The sequence below is a fragment of the Pan paniscus genome, chromosome X (assembly GCF_029289425.2).
Source record: "Pan paniscus chromosome X, NHGRI_mPanPan1-v2.0_pri, whole genome shotgun sequence".
Lineage (NCBI taxonomy): Eukaryota > Metazoa > Chordata > Mammalia > Primates > Hominidae > Pan > Pan paniscus.
This window is the reverse complement of record NC_073272.2, coordinates 98,477,290-98,487,763: the sequence shown is the minus strand read 5'-3', so window position 1 is coordinate 98,487,763 and position 10,474 is coordinate 98,477,290. Positions and strand designations below refer to the sequence as shown.

At 36.3% G+C, this 10,474-nt stretch overlaps 1 long non-coding RNA gene across 1 annotated transcript in view; it reads right to left on the bottom strand.

Annotated features, from left to right (window-relative positions):
• Positions 1-4,102: 4,102 nt before the first annotated feature.
• The window catches only part of LOC134729840 (uncharacterized), a 288,470-nt gene continuing 282,098 nt past the window's right edge, over positions 4,103-10,474 (bottom strand). The window contains exon 4 of the long non-coding RNA XR_010111330.1: positions 4,103-7,243. This is a non-coding gene — a long non-coding RNA (uncharacterized LOC134729840). The remainder of the gene's footprint in view (positions 7,244-10,474) is intronic.

Genomic DNA, 10,474 nt, shown 5'->3' with positions numbered 1-10,474 from the left:
AAAGTATCAGGATACAAAATCAATGTACAAAAATTAGTAGCTTTTCTATATATCAACAATGTCTAAGCTGAGAGCCAATTCAAGAAGGTGATTTCATTCACAATAGGAACAAAACAGAAATACCTAGGCGTACAGCTAACTAGGAAGGTAAAGATCTCTACAATGAGAATGATAAAAAGTTACTCAAAGAAATCAGAGATGACACAAACAAATGGAAGAACATTCCATGCTCGTGGATAGGAAGACTCAATGTTAAAATGGCTATACTACACATGGCAATTTACAGATTCAATTCTCTATCAAACCACCAATGTCATTCTTCACAGAATTAGAAAAAAAATTTAACATTTATATGGAAATCCCCCTCAAAAAAAAAAAAAAGCAAGAATAGTCAAAGCAATCCTAAGCAAAAAGAACAAAGCCAAAGACATCACACTATCTGACTTCGAGCTATACTGCAAAGCTACAGTAACCAAAACAACATGGTTCTGGTACAAAAACAGACACATAGACCAGTGGAACACAGTAAAGAGCCTAGGAATATACTTGCACAATTACAACCATCTGATCTTCAACAAAGCTGAGAAAAACAATCAATAGGCAAAGGACTGCATACTAAATAAATGGCGCTGGCATTACTGGCTAGCCATATGCATAAGATTGAAACTAGACCCTTTCCCTACATCATATATAAAAATCAACTCAAGATGGATTAAAGACTTAAATGTAAAAACTCTAACTATGAAAATCATGAAAGATAACCTAGGAAATGCCATTCTGAACATAGGCATTCTGGCAAAGATTTCATGTTGAAAAATGCCAAAAGTGATTGCAACAGAAACAAAAATTCAGAAATAGGATCTAATTAAACTAAAGAGCTTCTGCACAGCAACAGAAACTATCAACAGATTAACTAGACAATCTGAAGTATAGGAGATAATATTGCAGACTATGCATCCCATAAAGGTCTAATATCCAGAATCTATAAGAAACTTAAATAAATTAACAAGCAAAAACCAAACAACGCCATTAAAAAGTGGGCAAATAACATGAACAGAAAATTCCCAAAAGAAGACATACACATGGCCAACAAGCATATGAAAAAATTCCAACATCACTAATCATTAGAGAAATGCAAATCAAAACCATAGTGAGATACCATCTCACAGCAGTCAGAATGGCTATTATTAAAATGTCTATAAATAATAGATGCTGGCCAAGTGTGGTGGCTCTTGCCTGTAATCCCTGCACTTTGGGAGGCCAAGGCAGGTGGATCACAAGGTCAGGAGTTTGAGACCACCCTGGCTAACATGGTGAAACCCCATCTCTACTAAAAATACAAAAAATTAGCCAGGCATGGTGGCAGGCACCTGTAATCACAGCTACTTGGGAGGCTGAGGCAGGAGAATTGCTTGAACCTGGGAGTGGAGGTTGCAGTAAGCCAAGATAGTGCCGCTGCAATCCAGCCTGGGAGACAGAGCAAGACTCCGTCTCAAAAAAATAAATAAATAAATAAATAAAAATAACAGATGCTGGTAAGGTAAGGTTGCAGAGATAAATGAAGTCTTATACACTCCTGGTTGGAATGTAAGTTAGTTCAGCCATTATGGAAAGTAGTTAAAATGAAAGTACCATTCAACCCTGCAATCCCATGATTGGGTACATACTTAAAGGAATATGTTTTTCTACCATAAAAACATACGCACATGTATGTTCATTGCAGCAGTATTAACAATAGCAATAACATGGAATCAATTTAAATGAACATTAATAGTAGATTGGATAAGAAAATATAGTATATATACACCATGAAATACTATGTAGCCATTAAAACAACAACAACAACAACAACAAGATCATGTCCTTTGCAGGACCATGAATGGAGCTAGAGGCCATTATCCTAAGTGAACTAATGCAGGAAGAAAAAACCAAATGCCACTTGTTCTCACCTATAAGTGGGAGCTAAACTTTGAGTACACATGAACATGAAGAAGGGAACAACAGACCCCAGAGCCTACTTGAGTGTGGAGAGTGGGAGGAGGGTGAGGATCAAAAAACTATTTATCTGTGGGTGCTATGCTTATTACCTTAGTGATGAAATAATTTGTACACCATACTTCCATGGCATGCCATTTACCCATATAACAAACCTACACATGTACTCCTGAACCTAAAATAAAAGTTAAAAAAATAACAACATGGCTTATTTGGCTTTGGTGATGTATATTACTGGGCAAACTGAGAGCTGACTGTTAAGTCACAGTTCCACTCTGGAGAAACCACAGCTTTGGTTGAGAGTGACTACTGGTTAGATTAAATGAGTGACTAACCTCAAAGAGTAAAGCACTAAAACTGGTCCTAGTTTCTAGAATCCAAAACAACAGTCAATGCTTACTATGGTAATTCAATGTAACTAGGGCATTAACAATTTCTAACGTGCCTTCCAGTTCAAAAACAAAAGCTAATGTATAATATAGATGAGGTACATGAGAACATGTTAAACTATCTTTAATAGTATTTTTCTTCTCACCTATGCTATACGAATAGGTTTTAAAAAGTTTGGAAAAGCAATGTAATTGCACAGGTGTCTAGTTACATCATGACCACTGCTGAAGCTAACAAACTGCAGAAAGTACAAAGCTATTCTCCCATAAAGAGGATGTTGCACACAGGGATGGGAAATATGCATATTGAAAATCTCCAAGGATAAATTCCAATAGGCAAAGTTTATCTACAGTATTTTCACTCTAGAGGCAGCAACCTTAAGTGGCCTTCTATACACAAAAATATTTTTTCATTATAGGGTTAAGACCTTTTCATATTAATGTCAAGCACTTTCCTCCATGTTACTACTCAGAGAAAAATGAACAGAGGATCTTCTAAAATTATGAAAATTATGAAATCCTTATATATCCATATCCACATATATAAATATATATTATATTATATATATATATAAATTAGCATTCTTCGACAAAACGGTTTAAATCCAATTTTACAGCAGATCTCAATGTATGTGAAACTGGAGCCTGAGTTTACTCCATTTGTGTTTTTGCTTTCACCTTTCCTGCAATCTTAACCCCTTGAAATGAGTTTCTCACATTTCCCTGAGGTCAGGAGTGCAGAGTTGCATGCAGTAGAAACACGTTAGCTATTTTCTCATGGGCCAGTCCATTATTATTACACAGTTATTAGAACATAAGGAAATAGGCATAGAATATAAGGAAATAGGCACAGAACATTTACCTAATGCCTCACCTCACCTGTAGTGAAGCCTGGTTTTCTTCCCAATAATACTAATATATTTTGGCTCTGTAAATTACAGAGAATAAATGTATACTATGACATGAAACAGAGACACGTGACACTGCCAACTACAGAAAGGGGATGGGGTAAACTACAATGAACAAGTGAAGTTACCCTGAAACCCTTGATGAAAAGTTTTACTCCCCTTCCTTGTGGGTGGCAAATAGTCTGACAAGCTTTGCTCTAGCATTCAGTGTATTTTTTGACATTAAACCAGAAAGACATGATGGCATTTCTAAGTTCACTAATAATAAAATTTCACAGGTAAGCTTTAAGAATTACAAAGAAAGGAGAAAAGGTGGAAAGAATGGAACTATGCACATAGTTTCTAATAAATGTCAACCTACCGTCTCTTGTTATGCTCTAACCAGAAAAAGGGGATGAGGGTGGCTTCCAAAATGTCTCATCAAGTTTTGGTTGCAACATTTTGCAATCATAATAATAAAACTATGAATTATAAGTTCATGAGAACAAGATCTTATTGAAAATAAAATATTTTTAAAAATGATTATAAAAGAACTTAAGAAAAATTGCTTATCTCCCATTCAGTATGATCTAGTATAAAGTCAGAAGATCTCAGTCAAATTGTTCCCTCTCTTATCATTCTATTTTCATTTTTATTAGCTCTTGTTTATACTCAGAAGATGGGGTTATAAAGGTGATAATGGTCAGATCTAGAAGTGAACTCTCTTATTGCAATAACTATGCTTTATTGATTTGTTAAATGTTTATATTCTGAAAAAACATTTAATAGTATTAAAATTTCAATCATTAGCCTCATACTAATTAACATAAATTTCACACCATGCATATCAATCACTTTATTTTAATACAAATAATGCACTTAAAGGAAAAATTTCCCAAATGTCTTTATTTTTGACTTGGCAAATAATGTTAACAATTATATATTCTAATATAGTCGGATAGGGGCTCCATATTTAGCTACATGGGTAAAATTCTGTTTCCATTCTGTGTTGAATATTTATGCTAAAATTTATTTTGATTTTTCTAAGTTGCACATCTCTTTTACATACCTTCTGAAGTAAATGACACCCTCCACATTCAAATCAAAAGAAACAGAGAAGTGGCTTAAAATTCATATTAATAGTTGGATTCAAAATTTAAACATTATTATAAACATAGAACTGCAACAGCTGTTGGCTTAAATTTGTGTGTAGATCCACACAGTCAACTGCTCTGTGACAAAGGAGCAATGATAATTCCAGGAAGAAAAAACAATCCTCAACAAATGGTGCTGGAACAACTGGATATTCATATGCAAAAAAGATTCTATACACAGATCTTAAACATTTCAAAAATAATTAATTTAAAATGAATCATAAACCTAAATTTAAAGCTAAAAACTATAAAACTAATAGAAGATACCATGGGAGAAAGTCTAGGTGACCTTAGGTTTGGTGATGACTTTCTAGATGCAACACCAGAAGCACAATCCATGAAAGAAAATATTGATTAGGTGTACTTTATTAAAAATAAAAACTTCTGCTCTGTGAAAGACACTGTTGGGAGAATGAAAATACAAGCCACAGATTGGAAGAAAATCTTTGCAAAATACATATCTGATAAAGGACTGAGCTCTAAAATGTATGAATAACTCTTTAAACTGAACAAAGCAACAACCCAATTAAAATATGAGCTGAAAACCTGAACAGACATCTGACCAAAGAATGTGTGTGTGTGTGTGTGTGTGTGTACATATATATGATATAAAATATGCTCAACATCGTTTGTCATCAGGAAATTATAAATTAAAACAACAAGGAGATACCACGATACACCTAGTAGAATGTCTAAAATTCTAAATGCTTACAACACCAAATGCTGGAGAGGATGTGGAACAACAGAAACTCTCATTCATTACTAATGAAAATGCAAACAGTTACAGCCAATTTAGAAGAGAGTTTGGCAGCTTTTTACAGAAGTAAGCATATTCTTACTAATATGATTGGCTGTGTCCCCACCAAATCTCATCTTGAATTGTAGCTCTCATAATTTCCACATGTTGTGGAGGGACCCAGTGGGAGATAATTGAATGATGGGGGTAGTTTCCCCCATACTGTTCTCGAGGTAGTGAATAAGTCTTATGAGATCTGATGGTTTTATAGGGGGAAACCCCTTTCATTGGCTCTCATTCTCTTTTGCCCGCAGCCATATAAGTCATGTCTTTCCCTTTCCCACCATGGTTGTGAGGCCTCCCCAGCCACACGGAACTGTGAGTCCATTAAACCTCTGCTTCTTTATAAGTTAGCCAGTCTCTGGTATGTCTTTATCAGCAGCATAAAAATAGACTAATTTACTAACCATACAATCCAGCAACTGCACTCTATGGCATTTACACAAATGAGATGAAAACTTCTATCTGCACAAAAACCTGCACAGATTTATAGCAGTTTTATTTACAATTGCCAAAACTTGAAGCAAATAAGATCTTTCCCAATAGGTCAATGGATAAACAAATGGTATTACACCTAATCAATGGAATATTTTCCAACAACAGGAATAAATGACTTGTGGCAGGGTTTCAAAATGGCAGCATAGAAGCAAACTGGCTTCACTCCCCCTCCACAAAATATAAAAACCAATATACACTGCAGAGACTATCACCAACAATATCCCAGAACTCAAACATGAGAGTGAGGCAGTTCCCAGGACTACAGAGAATTAAAACAAAACAAAACAAAACAAAAAAACAACTCGGAACATATGGTAAGAGAATTGGACCTTCATAACCAGAATGTTCCTCTCCTTAATCTTTCTAGTACCTGCTACTGGTGGTGAATCGGTACAGGTCTGCAGCAACCTCAATTCTAGCCTCCTCAGAAGAAAGAATTTAACTGAGGGGCATAGGTAGAAGGACAGACTGAAGCAAATTTTAGATTTGTACCCCCAGAATTAGAATATTAATCCAGATTTTTACATTACCCATCCATTTGTTGCTTCTGAGTTGAGCCAGAGATCACTGGTTGGTTCAGAGAAACAAGCAAGGTTAGTCTAAGTTGCAGACAAGAATTCAAAAAGTGAAAATTTATTAAAAAGCTTTAGAGTAGTAACAAAAGGAAGGAAAGTACACTTGGAAGAGGGTCAAGTGGGTGACTTGAAAGACAAGTGCATGATTTGACCTTTTGACTTAGGGTTTAATACATTGGCATATTCCTGGGGTCTTGCACCCTTGAGACTTTCTTTGGGGTGGGCTGTCCCCATGTGCACTGGCCTGCCAGCACTTGAGAGGGGAGCATGCACAGTGTGTTTAGTGGAGTTGTATGCATGCTTACTTGAGGCATTTTTCCCTTACATGCTGAATGTCCATTGGAAGTCATATACCAGTTAAACTGTGCCATTTTGCCTCTTAGTGCGCATGTGTAGGCCAGCTTGCCAAACTTCTGAGACCTGATCAGGAAGCTGCTGATCATCAGCTCCAGGTGTTTCTGTTTATTGAGAGACTGCCTTTCCATTGCACTGGTTGTGACCAATCGTTATTTTAGAGACACAGTTAACAACCACCTTACAATCGCCTGATGGTTGCCCAGGATTCTTTGTGCGTGAGGTGTGTGTGTGTGTGTGTGTGTAAGCCCTCTTCTGCTCTGCTCATGTCTGACTAGCTACCTACTGTAACATTTCCTCCCTCAAGATTCCAAGACCCCAATTCTTTGGGGAAAATGGGCAAAGGTTAGTCTTTTGTAACCGCTTCCTGCTGACAGAGGGGTGATGGTGGTTGTTCTGTGGGTCTTGGCCTCTTGCTAGCTTTCATGGCAGGGGGGTGGTTCCATGGGTTGATGAATGCAGTTTCCAGCCAGGTCCAAGGGGGACAGGAGCATGACTTTACCTCTGTCATGTCTAGAGGTCCCTTGTAGAAGGGTGACTCTTGGATATTGAGCGGACAGTATACCTCACTGAGGATTATCTGGAGCTTGAAGGCCTGAAGGTGAGAGGGGACAAAATGAGTTATTAGATTTAGAAGAATGTTAAAACAAGGCTGGGCATGGCTTATGCCTGTAGTCCTAGCACTTTGGGAGGCTGAAGCAAGCATATCACTTAAGGCCAGGAGTTTGAGATCAGCCTGGCCAACATAGCAAAACCCTGTCTCTACCAAAAACACAAAAGTGAGCCAGGCATGGTGGTGCATGCCTATAGTTTCAGCTATCCAGGAGGCTAAAGTGGGAGAATCACTTGAACCTGGGAAGAGGAGGTGGCAATGAGCCAATATTGTGCTGCTACATTCCAGCCTGGGGGGACAAAGCAAGACTCTGTCTCAAGAAAAAAAAAAAAAAGAAGAAGAATGTTAAAACAAAATAAGGGGGTGAGGATGACTCCAAAATTTCCTGAGGCTGCCAACATGCCTAGGTAGTTGGTGGTTATAGTCATGCCTACTAGAACTTGGGGTTTATGAGGTTGCTAGTCAATTCCAATATACCTCCAGAATTAGAATATTGATCTAGAACTTTACATTACCCATCCCTTTTGTTTCTTCTGAGCTGTAGCCAGAGATCACTGTTTGGTTAGGAGGAATAAGCAAGGTTAGTCTAAATTTCAGACAAAGATTCAAGAACAACTGATGGGACTAGAATATAATAATAGGTGTACCATAGTTCTTGAAACATAATTTTTCTCTCTCCAATCCTCAATTTTATTAAAAACAAATTATGATAAGACTGATTTGTTTGCAAAATAAGCTTTAGTCTTATTATACATGATCTCATTATTTGGATAAAGCACAGCAAGAATAATTATTTACCATATAGGCTCTTTTTAAATTGGCTTTGAGGGAACTTTATTTGATAAGGAATCTCAGATAAGACTCTTTTTAAAGCCTTAAGCCCACTCATGAGTTTATGCCATCAAATACCTGTATAACTTGGGTAAATCTCCCCCCTCTTGAGGTCCCAAGAAAACTTAGGGCTCCTGGGCCTGTTAGAAAGTGACACTCTACTTACCACATGTCAGGAACCCTGTACAGGGACTGTTTAGACAAAGTGTAAGGTGAGTTTTCCCAAGGGGCTTTCATTGGCTGTGTAAGTCACATTTGATTCCTTAAAAAGGAATCAAAGCACATCACTCCAGTCAAAGCCTTGCTAAAATAACCAAGTTTCTCCAATTGTGTCTGTTGTAAAAGAAGACAGATTCTTATTGCACTTATGCAAATAACTAAATTGCCATATGTTAAGAATACTCACAAATGGCTTCCAAATTTTGGAGAAATCTGGTAGAAATATGCTCCAAAATTTTTTATAGGAGTATACTTTACTCAATTGTTAAAAGCTATAAATAGCTCAAAAGAAAAGTCTTCTTGGCTTTGAAAAACAAAGGATTTGCAACTTTTTAAGGAAAAAAATCACAAAAGGATTATTTAATTCTCTAGAACATTTATTCCATGCAGTTCACTCCTGTTCTGATTGATATTCATGAACATTTCAGCTCTCCATGATAGTCCTGAAAGCTTTTCTTCTATTTTAATGTCACAATCTCCAAAGTTATCAGAAACCTGCATTTAAGCCTACAGCTGATTATAAAATTAAAACAAAACAATTGTCTGTGGATAACAAAATATCTAAGGGCAGCCACAGTCAAAGACACAATTGACAAGGAAATTTGTTATTTCTGTGGCACATAATAATCTTATATAACAATAATTATTACTGATAACATATACTAAGTCATATCAGAATCATAGGAGTTTTGCATAACTTTAGGACACATACCAATAATACATTTATACAAATACAGCTGAAAGAAATCCAGGTATTACCTTTGCATTAGTGTACTATTGATGTCAAACCCATTTCTTAATAAAACCTCATAGAGAAATCTATACACTTTTATTCAGTCTGACCATAAGTTAAGATTCTCATAAGCTTTTCATAACCCTTTATGATGTTTTTGTTAAAAAGCAGAAAAATTCTCTAAGAAAAACCTGTCATGGTTTTAGTCTAATATTCAATTTACTGGAAAACTGAATAATACCCTTTTAACTTTAGCCAATATGTTCACACACAGAATTTCTTTTACAAGATTAATTTTTTACAAACCTTTCACAACTTGTGCAAACCTTGAGATCTTTCCTATCTAACTTAAAACAAGCCTTAACCCTTTAATCTAGGCAAAAAAAATCCACATTTCCATGCCTTCTTATAATCTTTTACTAAAAACGCATTTTACTTTCCAACACACCTTGTGCGTAAAACTGTTTCTTCAGTACTCTCAACTACATGTTACAATGTTAACTCTTAGCAACTTTTATTTTTGGTGAAAAACCTGGCAAGTAAGTGATTTTAATTATTAAGTATAAAGCCTGGGACACTAGACAGAAGTGCAGATGAGCTGTGACCCTTTCCTGTGTAGCCAGAGGGAATGGATAACTCCACACGTGCCCAGGCATTACCTAAAATCAAATGGTTCCCAAACAGGTAAGTTGAACAATTTTCAATAGTCACAGAAGCAGATTATGACCTTAAAGCATTTAGAAAACTGGATGTCTTACCTGCCTAATTTAGACCAAATGTTTAAATTTCTGAAGATTTTTTATTTTACCAATAATCTTTAAAACTGTCTTTATTTATTAAAGATTACTTAAGTAACATGAAACAAAATGCATTACAGTTTTAATTTTTCTGAAAAAATATTTGATTTAAGCTCTTATTATTTTTAAGCCAATCATTCAGAGCTCTCTCATATATAACCATCACACACGCAACACATATAAATACACAGAAAGGCAGAAGATTCAGTAGTCGTAAGATTTTTCATTTGTTAATTTTAAGTTTCTTATTTGGATTACTGGCTACAGGGTGGAGCCCTTTGAGAAACAGGGCCAGAAAAGCATGCAGGTTCTAGGGCCTAATAAGCAGGCAGGCACATCTGGAAGGCAAAACAGATCCCTGAAAATTAAGGGTCCCATTTTTATACCAGATCCTGGATTCCATATAAGGAAGGAATCAGTCCATCTCCCATGGGAGTCTTACCTCTCAGTGGGGAGTGAGGAGATTGCCATATCTTCTATGTGGGCAAGAGCATGCGTCTCTGATCCAAACGTGCAAAGAGATGCATATCCCACCTTAACTGCAAGTAGTCATCCCTAAAAGTATATTTCCTACCTAGTGATTATACACTAAAGCGCTCTCATAACGTGAAGTAATTTCTGATATCCACAAAA